Raw genomic sequence first — 15461 nt, 5'->3', positions numbered from 1 at the left:
GAAGCTAAGGAAACAGATATGAAAATGCGCATGGGAACAATTTGTAAGAATTCTTTAGAATATGGTCTCCAGTTACATTGTATGATGCTATATTTACAGCCCAATCCAGACATAAGTGGCGACCAGCCGCGGCTTAGCTACCGTGCCGCTAGTAGACTTCCTGAGGACTGGAGCGTGGGGAGGGGAGAGGCGTATCTGGCCATGAGGGAGATGGTTGCCATGGCAACTCTGCTGGCGGAGGCAGCTGGAGGGGAGGGCCAGCCCACCCACCCCCCATTGGCCAGTCCTGGCGCATGCGCCATGGCTCATGACAGTCAGGGATGGGGAGAGGTGGCTCCAGAGAGGCTGATAGCCATCCCCAACCCACCCCCAAACAGAGAACGGAGCCAATGATGGGCAGACCATCACAGGCAGAAGCGAGACGTCCCACCAACATGGGGAGGGAACAGGAGTGAGGCTGGGCATGTGTGCACAAGAAGCCTGGCTTGGAGGCGAGGCGGGGGTAGGGGCGAGACAGGCCTGCACAGGACCACGGAGAAGCCGTCAATCCCCTCACACCCTCCCGCAGTCAGAGACTCTGCCAATAGCAGGCAGACAAGCAGGAAGTACGAAGTGCAGGAGTTCGCTGTCATAGACAGCAGCTGGAATGTGTATCTGGAAGTGAGCAGCCGAGCAGCAGACACCCCCCCCCACCCAGAGACCCCCTGTGTTGCCCTGATGCCCCCTGCCATGTGCATGGAACACCTCCGCCGGGGGCCACAGAACTCAGAGTGCATCAGCCACAGAACTCTGAGTCCACTTAATTAGCTCCCCCTTAGTGCCCTGTGCACAACAGCCCTGTGGGGTCAGATAGGCTTTCAGCCCGGGCAGGCTGAGGGGCAGCACTCCCCTCCCCTGTCCAGCCACACGGGGCAGCGTGGCGGCTCATAGACCTTCCCCCCCAAAACCAAATCTGCCCACCCTCCCAGGCATTCCCTCGGAGAGGCCACTAACGGGGGGGAGGGTTGCCCAGGGAACGTGTAGCAGATGCCAAGCAGGAGAGACAACAAAGGGCACAGCTCAGACTTTATTTTTCCGGAACAGAGTGCAACAGTCTCCCTGGTGCGCGCTGGGCAGTCTTGCTCATTCAGAGCGGCGAGCAGAAACAGCTGAGGGAGGGGGGGCAGTGGAGTGGCACATGCGGAAGCCTCTGTGTTGGAGTTCCACCTGCAAAACGGAGATAGAGATCAAGAGCGCCTGCAGGAACGGCGGCTGGAAGAGCAGACTGCGTTTCAGCCGGGCGCTCTCTTAAAGGGACAGTCTCTGACCCACCTCCCCACAGAGGGGCAGCTGCCACACGCACACACCCTGTGCCCTGCCAGGGGTTGGGAAAGCGCCAGAGGACAGACCAAAGGAAGGGAGCAGGCGGCCGCACAGGGGAGCGGGGTCAGCAAATGCCCCCTGCCAGAGCCAACTGCCTGGTTCAAGTGCCAGAGACGCTCGCACACCAAGCGGTCGAGAGCAAAGGGAGGGGGAGACTGGGGGGGGGACAGTGGAACTTACCCAGCCATAGGCGACAGTCCTCGCATGCAGAGCCTCCGGGAGCCCGGAACCTGTGGAGACCTGGAAACAAGAGCAGTTAGCCCCTTGCAAGTCAGAGATACTGTCAAAGCAGCCGCCCAGTGTGTATCCATCACCAACGTGCCTGCCTATCCCTCACTCTAAGTCTTTATGGCCGGGAGCTTGCCGGCAGAACTTCCCACCACGTGCGCCTCTCCCTAACAACTGAGTTGTGCAAGGCCAGAGCGGAAGTATTTCTCGGAGGGGGGGAGACTGTGATTGGGTGCTAGGGAGGGGATTTGTCAGCCTGAGGCGTGAGGGGATTGACGAGGCAATCACGCCACTCCCTAAGGAGTTTGCGAGCTTCCGCAGCGCGGAGGCAACCTTTGTTTTTGGTTTCAACAAGTGCCTATGGGCCATGCCGCCATTTTTGCCGGCATAAAGTTGTGCCTCTGGGGGGGGGGGTGTCATGGGCCAAATTGCTCAGGAAGCTACCTAAGTCTGGCCATGCCCCCAACTTCACCCCCTCCTCCGCCTGAACACCGCACTCCGCCTCACTTCCGCTCACGCTCAGGCGCCGCCCTCAGGCGCTGCTGCCCTCGGGCAGAGCGGCACTTGAGTGGCCCCCCGCACACGTACCTCCCCTCCACTGTGGCGGCGCACACCCTTCCTGAGCCCAAGTAGCGGCTTGTCTGCTCCCAAAAGACTTTCTGCCCCCCCCCCCCCGGATAGTGCTGTTAGAGACTGATTTCTGCAGGAAATTACATGCTAATATGTTTTATTTATTTATAAAATTAATTATCCTACCCTTTTATTTTTAAAGCACTTTAGGGCAGCTTACAAAAAATAAAATAATAGCTAATAAATAAATAAAATAATTAACTAAAATAGTAAGAATTGATTAAGAAAAAAATTAATAAAATAAACAGTAAAACAACAGCAGTTCTAACCTCTCCCATGGCCTGTCCAAATATAGTTTTAAAATCTGGGAAATTTTAAAAACAGCTGTAATAGTAGTAGTTTTTAAAAACCCATCAAATATAGAATAGCTTCCAGCTCTGATCCTTCCAAGTGATATTTTCAGTTGAAATACTTCCTGTTCTTCCTGAATCTTACAAAGTTCATTAATTGCACAATGTAGGGTTGCCAGCCTCCAGGTGGAGCTGGAGATCTCCCACTTTTACAATTGATTTCCAGCTGGCATAGATCAGCACGTCTGGAGAAAATGGCTGCTTTGAAGGGTGGATTCTATGGCATTGTACCATGCTGAGGCCCCTCCCCAAACCCCACCCTCTTCTGGATCCACCCCCAAAATCACCAGGTATTTTCGAACAGAGACCTGGCAGGCCGAGCACAATGCCAAACATTAAACTATCAAATAATTGCTCTCTGGTGACTGACAGCAGCAAGATTTCCCTGGATTGTGCAGTTTGAGGTTTGCTAGTGTTGCTTGTATTATTTTGTTTAACAACTTATTCTGAATGATTTCACAGTTTGACATGTTATCCCTTTCTAGCATTTATTGATGCCTCTGACATAGTCCTCTGGCTGCCTGCTTTTTTGGCCCTCAGTTTCATAACTACTCCTGGTTTCTTCAGCCTCAGTGACGGTAGCACAGCTACAGACTACCACAAAGTATCTTGCCTGCTTGGTTTATTACAAAAGAACATGATGGCAGAAGCCCATTCAAATAATCTTTTGAGGGTTCCAGCCATGTGTCCTTCAGATGCTGGAAAAACAGTACGTTAAAAAAAACAACCCACCTCTGTGATTAAATCATTAATGCACATTCTCTATGGTGGCTCCCAGATTATGGAACAGCCTGCTTATGAAGGTTAGGAAAGCTCCCACACTTTTATCATTCTGCAGAATGTACAAAACATAAATGTTCAGGAGGGCATTTTTATAAAGGGTCTAGAACTGTAGTGAGACGAAACAACTCAGGAGGCTGCTTTATAAGGGACAGGTTTGTACTCTATTGCAAGATTTTCCTGTATGTGTCACATTTCTTTTTCTGCAATGTATTCTACTTTGGTTAGCCCTTTTCTGTGTTTCAAGCCTTAAACAGTTTTTTGTTTGTTAGTTCGTATTGCTGTCCACTTCTGTAGTCCTATTGCACTGTTAATAGAAGGTCTCTGCTGTCTGAATCTATTTACCATTAGCCACTCATGGCCCCCATCTGCGAATAGCTAAATCTGCAGATGAGGACCATAGGGAGGCTCAACAGATGTTTCTGAAAACTCAGGGGACCCTCTAGGTTTGTACAAAAATCTGACAATTTAACAAAAATATATTGAGGAGGCCAGAAGCTATTTCAAGCCCAGCCACAGCGGCAGAGAAGGCTGGCAGCTGCGGCAAGCCTGGCTGTGGTGTCTGAGGAGGCCAGCAGCCACACTGAGCCCGGCTGCAGCAGCAGAAGCAGCCAACAGCCTCACTGAGCCCAGTCTTGGGGGAGGAGGAGGCTACCAGCAGTGTCAAATCTGGACATATCAGAGGATACAGGGCTTGATAGTTGGTGTGGTATCTTGGAGCTGTGCCAGGCTGGACGATGGGGGGATTTGGGATTCACCCCATGAGTCTCCCCCTCAATTTAGCTGTTAGGATGTGGGAAACTGCCATCATTATTGTGGGTCTCCACTTGTTTAATATGCTGCAATCCATCTTGAGTCTCAGTGAGAAAGGCAGGCTATCAACAAAGTAAATTTTTTAAAAAATCATGGACAACACATCTGTCCAGTGCTCTGAAAATACAATTAAAAATAACACTTTAAAATAGCATTGGCTATGCTCAATTACATTCTGGTGACTGAATATGCTGATACTGAATTGGATTCAATCAGACACCAATCTGACACTTCACTTTAATTAGGCTTCACTACCTAAATGCAGAGCAAATTATAGGACTTCAAGGACATGGAATGGCATACCTCTTGATAGGCTGTTCCAGAAATTTCACATAAACTTTAAACGGCACGGGATATGAGACCTTGCTTTGTTTCATGGGTTGAATACTATTGGCAAGAGCAAGTTTCCCAGACTGATTTCGCATTCGCCTTACGCCGCTCTCATGTTTGTCTTCTCAGTGCGGCTTCCTTCCAATTTCATACCGTCTGCCCTGGGGCTGCAGCAAGTGTCAGCGTTGTCCTGCAGCAAACAGAAACTGGTTTTTAGCGGTTTCTGTTTGCTACGTGAAAACACTGACTGCAGCCCTGGGGAAGATAGTGTGAAATCAGAAGGAAGCTGCACTGAGAAGATGAACGTGAGAGCGGTGTAAGGTGAGTGCAAAATCAGTCCCACTCTTACCTTCAGAGATCTTCCATTAAAGACAGTTACCACAATGCAGTGGACAGAGTGCTGCGATATCCAGGAGAATTTGTAGGGAAGTGGTAGGGAATTACAATGTCCCTGTTCTCTCAAAATAGTAGAGAAACAAGAGTGTCCAAATCAGTTTCTGTTCCCAGTCCAGTATTAAACAGACTGAAGTGGATCCATGTAATTTTGGTGTCATTCAAGCATGTTGGGAGTGAGTCCATCACCATTCTAAACTAGGGGGAGAAGATAGAGAAGATCTTTATGGCAGCTGAATGAGATCCAGACTGAACTTCTGTTTCTCTTCTCTTTCAGAGAGGTAGCCTGGGCATGATCAGAAGTGTTATTTCCTGGACCTTGCCACCTGTGACCGTAGTTGAGCAGACCCAGTGACCAAGGACTGTCCCTGGATGTGGTATGTTGTACTACTTTTCTTTGTGTGTTTGTTTATTTAAATAGTATGCTTATATTTTGTAAGCCACTTTGGGACCCCACTGGGGGAGAAAAGTGGGCTAAAATACTTAGACAGACATACAGAGAACCTTCCCCGCCCTCCGGAACTAGTCCATTGCTGCAAGTCAGTTGGATCTAGTGATGGAATTCAGCCACCACCTGTTTCAGGGCAAGTGGCACATTCCTCCTTTCCCTGTCAACTAAATTAATCTGTTATCTATTTAACCCATACTTCCTCTAAAGAACTTGCAAAAGCACACCTAGTTTGTCCCTATCCCATGTTTTATCCTCACAACAATCCTTTGTTGTAGGTGAGATTGAGGTAAAATGAAAGGTTCAAGGTCACTCAGTGAACTTCATGACTCCATGATTTGAACTAATGGTGGCTCAAGGTTTTGTTACCTGAAGCAGCAGCAGCAGCTCCTGCCCTTCCTCTCACCATTGGTCAAGGAGAATCATCTCTTTCTACCTCTGGGACTAGGAAATATGTCTTCCAGATAGGATTGCCAAAACTGGGTTGGGAAATTCCTGGAAATTTAGAGGTAGAGCTTGGGAAGGGCACAGTCTGAGAAGGGAAGAGAGCTCATCAGGGATGTGATGGCATAGCACTCTACCCTCTGAAGCAATCGTTTTCTCTAGGGGCTCTGATTTCTGTAGTCTGGAGATCAGCTGGAGATCCAGGAGAACTCTGGCCTCACCTGCAGGTTGGCAACTCAACTTCCAGATCTGAGAGTAATGTAGGGCTGAAAGCTGTTCCTACCTCTCACTTTAGAAGTTGAGTACAGTTACCAACATTACCTCATAAGCTATCAGAGGAGGACTGTAGGTAGCTTCCACACACATCCAGTTGTTAGCTGTCAGTACTTTAGCCAGTACCCTGCAGCCTCCTGTAAGGGGGGAAATGCATCACTATTCTGAGTTTTCTTGGAATAGGGTTATTGCTAATAACATGAAAAAGCAATTAGCGAAAGATTTAAAATGTTTCTGTTTCTGAATTCTCATGCCCAACTGTGGTTGTCTTATAAATGCTCAGCAGCCTCTCTCAAACAATATCTTCTAACCATATGAGAAGCCTAAAATTAGTGTGTTACGTTAGCAAGAAAATCATTTCAGAAGTGAGGCACTTGAAACTAAAACAGAGCAAAGGATGGATGATTGCAAGATAATAAGGAATTAAATATGCCCTTTCCTTTTCATCATTTAAACTGTAATTCTATACCACATAGAAGAAATGTTCTTTAACAATCATGGTTTAATTACTGACCTATCTGCTAATGGAACATACAAAGAAAGCCTCCAAAATTAATTGAGGATGGCTTGACATACTAGATGACCACAAATCTAGATTTATACCCGCTCTGCCTCTGGCTTATGATATTGCCTTCTCTTTTCTTTGTTGCCCCAATTCAGTAGCAGAAAGTGCTTGCCAAAAAAGCATCCTAGATATTTTTATGGATTAAAAAAAATCAGTCTGGGATCTGTCAGAATCTGTTCAACATGGCACTGTTTATGGCGAAGAGGGAAGAGGATTGTCTTCACTCTTCACTTTCCCCTCTTCCCTGAACAGATAAATCAGCACTTTTATAAGGATGCCAACTTAAGATTTGGGGGTAGTGCTGGGCAGGGCTGATTATGGGGAGGGAGTGCAGTAGAAATGTGATGCCATGAGTCTGCCCTCTGAAACTGCTTCTTCTTCTGGGGGAACTAATTTATGTCATCTGGAGATCAGTTATTAGTCCAGAAGAACTCCAGGCCCTCCCTGACTATTTAACACAATTTGATGACTCCTGTATAGAGCTTTTCAGCCAACAGAAATACATCTGTGACATCATCTTGATCCTGTTGGTTTTATGTAACTGTTGGTGCAATTCTAAACAGAGACACAGCCTTCTAAGTCCATTGAAATAAAGAAGGGTGCAACGTTGTTTAAGACTGTAATGTAAATCTTTAGGGTTGCCAGCTCTGAGTTGGGAAATACCCAGAGAATTTGGGAGCAGAGCCTGAGGAGGGTGGGGCTTGGGGAGGGGAGGGACCTCAGCAGAGTATAATGTCATAGGCCCATTATACACACATATTTTACTGCAGATTTTCAGAGTAGTAATCTTAATCTTGATTTTGGATTCTGCACTCGCCCTGTGCACCATTCCCCCTCTGCTGTATTTATTATTATTATTATTATTAATAATAATAATAATAATACCTTTTATTTATATCCCACCCTCCCCGCCGAAGCAGGCTCAGGGCGGCTAACAACAGAGTTCAGTATACATGTGTTATTCTGCAGCAACAGTTTTAAATATACACTTTTCTAAATCAGGGTGGAACGTCACTTGTGAAGAGTGTTTGTGTGTGTAGGGGGAGGTGACATCCAAAGTTTTTTTTTAATTTACAGAATTGCCCTATTGCAGCTGCGCAGTAGTGTCCAGCAAGCACCTTCCATTAAATCCACATGGTTCAGGTTTTGTGCATGCATTTTAGGAAGGCAGGCAAAGGGGGAAAACTCAAGCCTGCTTCGGCGGGGAGGGTGGGGTATAAATTTAATGTTGTTATTATTATTATAATGTCAAAACTGACAAGACTTTTTATTTTTTAAACTGACAAGATTTAAACAAAAAAAAAAAAAAAACCCTGATAAGCAGCTGTGAAGCCCTGTGTTTCATATTGCCAAGCACTAGGAGATCCTCTGCTAAATTATTGGCCACTGTGAAAAATGGAAAAGAGTCACACAATTTTATAACATGGGAGAACATGTTGAATGTACCTAATGCATGGTATAATCCATTGACACTGGCATTGCAGTGTGTGATTGTTGGCAACATGTGTATTTGTGTACGCATGTGGCTGTGCAAAGTCAGCTGCAACTCCACCACAATTTACACAGGGCTGAAATTTGTATGCGAGAGGAGTCCTCTAGCAGAAGTTCAGGAGAGCTTTTTTAGTTTTGTACCACTACATGGAAAAAAATGGGGGTTATTTTTGCCGATGCCTTAATATAGCTGCATAGTAATGCTAATTTCCTGCCCTTCCTTGCAAATTATGTGGTTTTCTCTTTGTGATTCTCTGATTTGATTCTGCATACTGGTCATGATCTTGGCAGTTTTAAAGAGCCTTCCCTTTGCTTATTGCACTATGTTCTCCAAATGGACTGATCCCAAGCAATTCTTAAGTTCTCTGGTATGCACAAGGTCCATGTGGCTTAGCCATCATTTTGATGTTGAGCTTCTGGAGACTGCTAAAATGGTTTCCCTCCAAACTTTGCTCACTAAAGCATTCAAGGGAAAAATGTTTTCAAAGCATTAGGCTTCCCTTCCTAATATCTCTCTTTCTCTTTACATCTCAAGTCAATTTCATTCCACATTGATGATTCCCCCCCTTATTTTGCTTGCAAGCAGCATTGAAATCTTTTTTTTTATACTGGGGACACTGCCATTTGCCTCCTCTCTGATCCCTCTTTGAAGTCAACACCAGCAGAGAATTAAACCTCATGTAGCCCTTTTTAAACTTCCCCCCATCATTTAAATTTTTTATTCAGAGCTCTGAGGCTAGTGTAAATGAGGGGGGAATAGAGCTTGTACACTGATGAAGGGGGGAGGATGACAAATCGTGCAGAGTAGGAGGAACAACCTTGGTGTGGATGGGGGAGTGACCTTTGAGAGGTGTAGGGGGAAATCCAAAGGAATCTATACTTTTGAATAACCTTCAGCTTGGAAGTGAAACAAGGGGGAAACTGACATAAAAGCACTCTCAGGAAACTTGGGGAAACAGCAAGCAGAAAGTGAACTGAATGCTGAAGGGAAGAAAATTAATGCAGAACAACAAAGAAAACCTGATGGACATGCACGGTGAAAGCAAGGGGATACACCTATGCAAAGAGGCCATAAAATCCACTCTCCAAAGCAGCCATTTTCTCCAGGTGAACTGATCTTGGTTATCTGGCGATCAATTGTAATTGCAGGAAATCTCCAGGTGCCATCAGGAGGTTGGCAACCCTGGTAAATATTGCATGCATTATTTATGTCCAGAGGCTTTAAGACAATTTGTTTCAATATTTATCAGTAAAATTTTTAGAAACCAGAAAAAATATTTTTACTATAAAAAAATTGGATTACTGAGATTCTGTAACAATAGCTAGATTTCACTGGTTGGGCCATATTCCATGATCCACAACACCCCTCCAAAGTTCTAACTGTTCTGTGCATGACAGGCCAAGAAAGATTTTAAAAGGAACAGTAGACTGCAGCATTGCAAAGAAAATGAAAAGAACTGCTGCCAACTCAAAATGAATAATGCTAATTACTATAATTATATTTCTTCAAACTGCACTGAGCTGTGCCTCTCTTTCATTGTGGGAATGTGAACTAATGAGCTGCAAAAAACCTCCTGAGGCAGAAAACAAATTTGGCGTTGGGGTGGGTCAGTCATGATTTTAGCAATTGCCTGTTTAATTATTTCCCACTTTTCCTGCGTCGCTGACGGAACAAGAGGTCATTTAATTATTGCCTTGTTCCCTTAAAAAAATTTATTTAGGATTTTCTCAGAAGACGTTGATACACAGATGCTTTGTCTAAGGCTCAAACCAGCCTGCCCCTTCGCAAAAATTTTACGCTTTTTATAGAAAACTAGTCAGGTCCAAGACATCTTTTGTTCTTAAAAATACTGAGGAAATAAATTACATTCCAAAGTGAATTTACTTTGCTCTAAATGGCAGAGCACTTTTTCTGTTCTTCACTGTGGGATTTAGTAACTCATGATAAAATAATATTCTGCAATGAGCCAATGGGAAAAGAACATAATTATAATTATATTAATTACAGACTCCTTAAGGACTTCCTCATTTTTTCAGGACATTTTCTATGGCCCATAAATATAAATTTCAGGGTTTTTCAAAGTCAAAAAGAAAGTACTCCAAACATTTGCCAGAACATGTGTCATAGTGTTGTTCTAGGTTCTGGATTTGAATCCACATTCTGCCATGGAAGCTTCCTTGGTAACCTTGGACCAGTCACAAAACCAGCATAATCCACCACCTGTTCTTTTCAGGATAAAGTAGAGGAGAGCGGCATAAGCCTCTTGGGGTCCTCATTGGGGAGAAAAGCAGGGTATAAATGAAATAAATAAATATTTCTTCCAAATCTATCTCATCAATCAAAGCTAGGGTTGCCATTCCCCTGGTCTGGGTGGGGAATACCCCACTTTTGGGGGCTTCTGTCTACTGCTGACCCCCTAGCACATGACATCCCCGATGCTATGACATCACATGGAAGTGATGTCATCGCCTTGGAGACATTGCATGGTGATGCTCTGGTTTTTACTGCTGGGCCATGGTTTGATGTCAGTCAAAGTCTATGGTTTGATGCCAGTTTTACCGTAGAATTTTGTCCAAAAACCAGAGCATCACCCCTGATGTCACCTCCAGGCGATGACCTCCAGGTGATGTCAGTGCATGTGACATCTCACCCACTCCTGGAATGCTGCCCAAGCCCCCTGCTGGTGCAGCAAAGGGACCTAGGAACCCTAATCAAAGCAGAGCATTTTAAACCGGTTTTAGGATTGTCACCTTAGATCATGCTCTGCTTTAATGTAGGAAAGAAATTGCTGGATTGGTTCTAGAGAGGCAGCATTGCATAGTAACCTGAGTGTCAAACAACATGTTGGGACAAGGAGTTTTTGAATCCCCACTCTGCTATGAAAACTATATTAAAAGACTCTAAAGAGACTTGGGGTGCGGTCAGACGTCCAAAAAACCCCGCTACAGGCATGAGTTGAGCCCGCAGGCATGTCGGATTTTACCCGGACGTTCACACGTCCGCATCTGTGAAGTGTGCTTAGCCCGTGCCCGTCCCACGCTGATGCGCCTTGCTCGCGGATTAATTTGCTAGTGCTTTTAATCCGGAACAAGACGCTCCCTGAGCGCTTCCTGAGCGCTCTGCAGCATCTGAACCGGCAATCGTTGCTCAGTCGCAGCAGCGCTTCCTGCTTCCAGCTTCCCGCCATGCATATCACTGCGCCATCGAAGGAAGGAATCTGGGGCGTGCGAAGGATCCAGATAGCCTTAAGGCAGTCTCTCAGAAAGCAACGCACAAAGCAGCATGGCTGAGAGCCATGGCATTTGTTTTTTTTTGTTTCCCCCGCTGGTCTATCGATATATCGATATATCGACATATCGATGCATCGAAATGGAATGTGATGTCCCGTGCGCGGTATCAAATGCCATGGGAAAGAAGGAAAGCGGCTGCGACCCCTCATTGTTACGATACCAGACCAGGGGGGGGGGGGAATGAATGGTTGCCAGGGCGCCTGGAGAACTGAGCTCGCACACGTCTGGCCAGAGTGCCTGCTAGCACAATGAGTGTCTTGCCGTAGTCGCGGGGGCCAGCCGTGGAACGGAAGAGACTGCGCCGCCAAGGAGCTATCCAGGCGATTGGTTCTGAACTTCATCTCATCTTAGTAGAAGGCTCACGTATACACCAATGTCACCTTTAGCGTTCAAACAACAGTCTTCCCCATGAACGGATTGCCACTATTTGAAAATAGTCCAGTGCAAACACAAACGCGCATGCGCTCAAACGAATCCAAAAAAGCTGTTAGCGCCCAGCACTGCGCCTGCGCTAATGCTGGTTGCCGCCTTATGAAAGTAGTTCCGGTAGGGCGCTGTGTGATCGAGCAATGATGGGATCAACATGGGATAGCATCGGAACTCCACGCTGTCTGATCAGGGAGCTGGATGCAACGGATTATTTGAGAGACGCGTTAAAGGCGCTTTAAAGATGGATTTAATGTAAGTGTGACCGCACCCTTGGATTCAAATTCCTACCTAGCCATGAAGCTCAATAGGTCATTCAGAAGGGCCTAACCTACTTTGGAAGGTTGATGCAAGAATGCGTTCATTGGCAGATGCATAGGCTACTACCACAAGGTCCAAACAAGGAGTCCATCTAGATCTCGCCCCATCATGATGGACTACCTTAAATATTATATAAAAAAACAAATTGTGCTACCCGAGGCTAGGCTAGGTTTTCTCCCACTTGTGACATCAAGAAGAGGAGCCATCTTAAATTCACATACAAATTACATACAGAGTAATTTTAAAAAATAAACCCTTTTCTGTATAACTTTTTTTGGGGTGGGGGTGTCATGATATGCAGGATCATCTTCCTTTTGGGTAAATACAGCAGTTGTGTGGCTGTGTGGATAATTAGGGTACCTGGAATTTCATCCTCCCCGTCTTGCAAGCCCTAAGGCCAGGAAACAAATGTGAGTAAAAATAAATGGACTGACCTTTATCATAATTAGGGACATTATTACACTGAAGAGCTTTAGGAGATTGATAGGACATGCCACAAAGATTTTAGAACCAAAATGGGAAGAGTCACAACAAGTGAAGTAAGGTAAAATAAATGGCCCAGCAGTAGAGTGGAAAGGGTGAAGAAAACATTACAAGACAAACTCATAGTAGGATCCTGATCATAAATGTTTATTGCCTACTGGTGTAACATTGCCACACCATAAGACTGAAACATTTCAGATCACTTCTGATATGTTATCATGGTGTGATCCTTCCAAGATCACTCAGTAATATTATTCCCAAAGTCAAAAATGTAGCCAGAAATTGAGGACCAAAATGTAGATTGTGAGTGATGAAATTATGTCTGCTCAGCCCAACTCTGAGTCATATGTTCCTGTGAGAACTAACAGTTAAAAAGATCTCCATTTTTCAGCATGGCTGAACATACTGCAAGGGGGAAGAAGGAGCTTCGGGTTCCATCTTAAGAAGAAGAAGATGACAGCAGATTTATACCCCGCCCTTCTCTCTGAATCAGAGACTCAGAGCATCTTACAATCTCCTGCATCTTCTCCCCCCACAACAGACACCCTGTGAAGTTGGTAGGGCTGAGAGGGCTCTTATAGCAGCTGCCCTTTCAAGAACAACTTCTACAAGAGCTATGGCTGACCCAAGGCCATTCTAGCAGGTGCATGTGGAGAAATGGGGAATCAAACCCAGTTCTCCCAGATAAGAGTCTGCACATTTAACCACTACACCAAACTTACTTCACCAGTGGAAATGGCTGTAAGGGAGCTTGTTTGCCCCTTCCTTGCCCTCCACAGTCACTGGACAGAGGCTTGAAACCCTTCTTCCCTCTTGCGATATTTGCAGCCAGGCTGAGTGACAGAGAGGTTTTTAAAGGTTAGTCCCTGTGCAAACATGTGATTAAGAATCAGGCTGGGCACCCATGTTCTCAATTGTGTAACAAGTAACATGTGTTTAGCCCCAAGTTGCTTGCCTTGGACAGCTTTTGTGGCAGAGGCATGCTTCAAATTGGAAACCTTCTAACAGACTGATCTCAGAATTTCAAGGAAAATGGAAAGTATTTTTTAATTATATAGCTGAAAATCATGAATAAATTAAAATAGAAATAGAATGATAAAGTCAGGAAACATATATTTGTAACAATAAATTATTAGATATGAGGATGGTTGTAAAAGATAGAATAAATCAGGGCTCTTTTTCTAGCACGAGCTCTTCTGCATATTAGGCCATGCCCCCCTGATGTAGCCAATCCTCCAAGAGCTTACAGGAGGCCCTGTACAAAGAACCCTCTAAGCTTTTGGAGGATTGGCTACATCAGGGGGTGTGGCCTAATATGTAAAGGAGCTCCTGCTAGAAAAAGAGCCCTGGAATAAAGATATTTAAATAGAAGTGTCTAGAAGCCTATTAGATGGTTCTAGACTATATATAAGTAAGTTCTATATATGTATATGACTCAACTGATAATTGTATGATATAGATAATGGTAGCTTATTTTTTATGGATGATGTATTGCAGATGATTGTAATGGTAGATGATCGTAAATGATTCAGCTAAATTTACACTCAAAACATGATACGATAGAATTTGGGAAACTTTTATTATGTCTCAAATTACTCAAAATGTATTGTTTTTAGGAGACTCTTTATTATCAACAACTAACTATATGCAGTACTATTGGGATCCAGTTATTGGTTATCTTAAATCCAACAGTGTTCTACCAAATCAATCAGATTATAATATATGGTTGTTTACATAAATGTGTTTATTTTATTCCTTATCAGTATTACATAAATGTATTTATTCTATCCCTTATCAGTATTTTAAATACTGATATTAGACTAAGGATCATTAGTTTTTCATTAACTATTTAGGAAACCTAAAATGTAAATTTGATAAAGATGGAGTCATCAATATATTAATATGTCACTTCCTTTGTAACTTTGTTTGAATGTTGGTTTATGGATACATAGGTTGAACTCACACACTAATTGTGATGCTGGGAATGAAACCTCTTATGTTTTTTATGTTTGTTATGTCAGTTAAGTTTTAAAAAAAAATCAATAAAATTTAAATGTATGATTTAGACAATTGTAGTCAATTGTAGTCTATTTTTAATGTTTTTGTATTGGTAAAATATGCATGCTTACTTCAAAATAAGTCCCTTTTAATTTACCAGGACTGAATACATATACAAATGACTGGTCACATGTCTCTTAGTCACTTTGCATGTAGCCGTCTCCCAGTTTGCTCTCATCGTTGGTGCAAATGCAAAAGCATTCAGAGTGGCACAAAGCCTGTGCATAGAGTGATTCTCCATTCTTTCACCTCCTGCCAACTATTTCCCCCTACCTTTGCCGGCTCTTCACTGGATTTTTGTGATGTTTTCCACATAGGGATAGGCTTGTGTAGTTTCTCATTGCTTCTGCAGCTTCCATTAAAGCAGCGGCAACACAGCTTCCACATGGCAGATTTCCCTGCAGTTTCCATGCCCCAGTCCCATGGCAGCAGCCACCCCCTCCTCATACATCATCAGAGCCTTTTGAATTTTTGTTTAAATTGGCATCTGAATGATGTTAGATCATTATGACCATGAAACAACCTTTGGATAAGAATCTCTGTATTCTGTTAATTTAAGAAAAAAAAAGTCCCTAGCCTCTTTCATTGCAGAGACATAAGGAGAAAGGCATGTCTCTGCAATGAAAGGGCTGGAGACCTAATTTTGTAAAAAAAACAAAAACTGCAAATACAAAGAACCTGAAACACAGATTGTAATAGGGTTATGATGATACAGTGATATTCAGTTGTCAATTTTAAAAGCAATAAAGCTTCTAGGGGTCAGTACAGGACCAAG

The sequence above is a fragment of the Heteronotia binoei genome, chromosome 10, assembly GCF_032191835.1.
Source record: "Heteronotia binoei isolate CCM8104 ecotype False Entrance Well chromosome 10, APGP_CSIRO_Hbin_v1, whole genome shotgun sequence".
Taxonomy (NCBI): domain Eukaryota; kingdom Metazoa; phylum Chordata; class Lepidosauria; order Squamata; family Gekkonidae; genus Heteronotia; species Heteronotia binoei.
Note: the sequence above shows the minus strand (reverse complement) of the source record.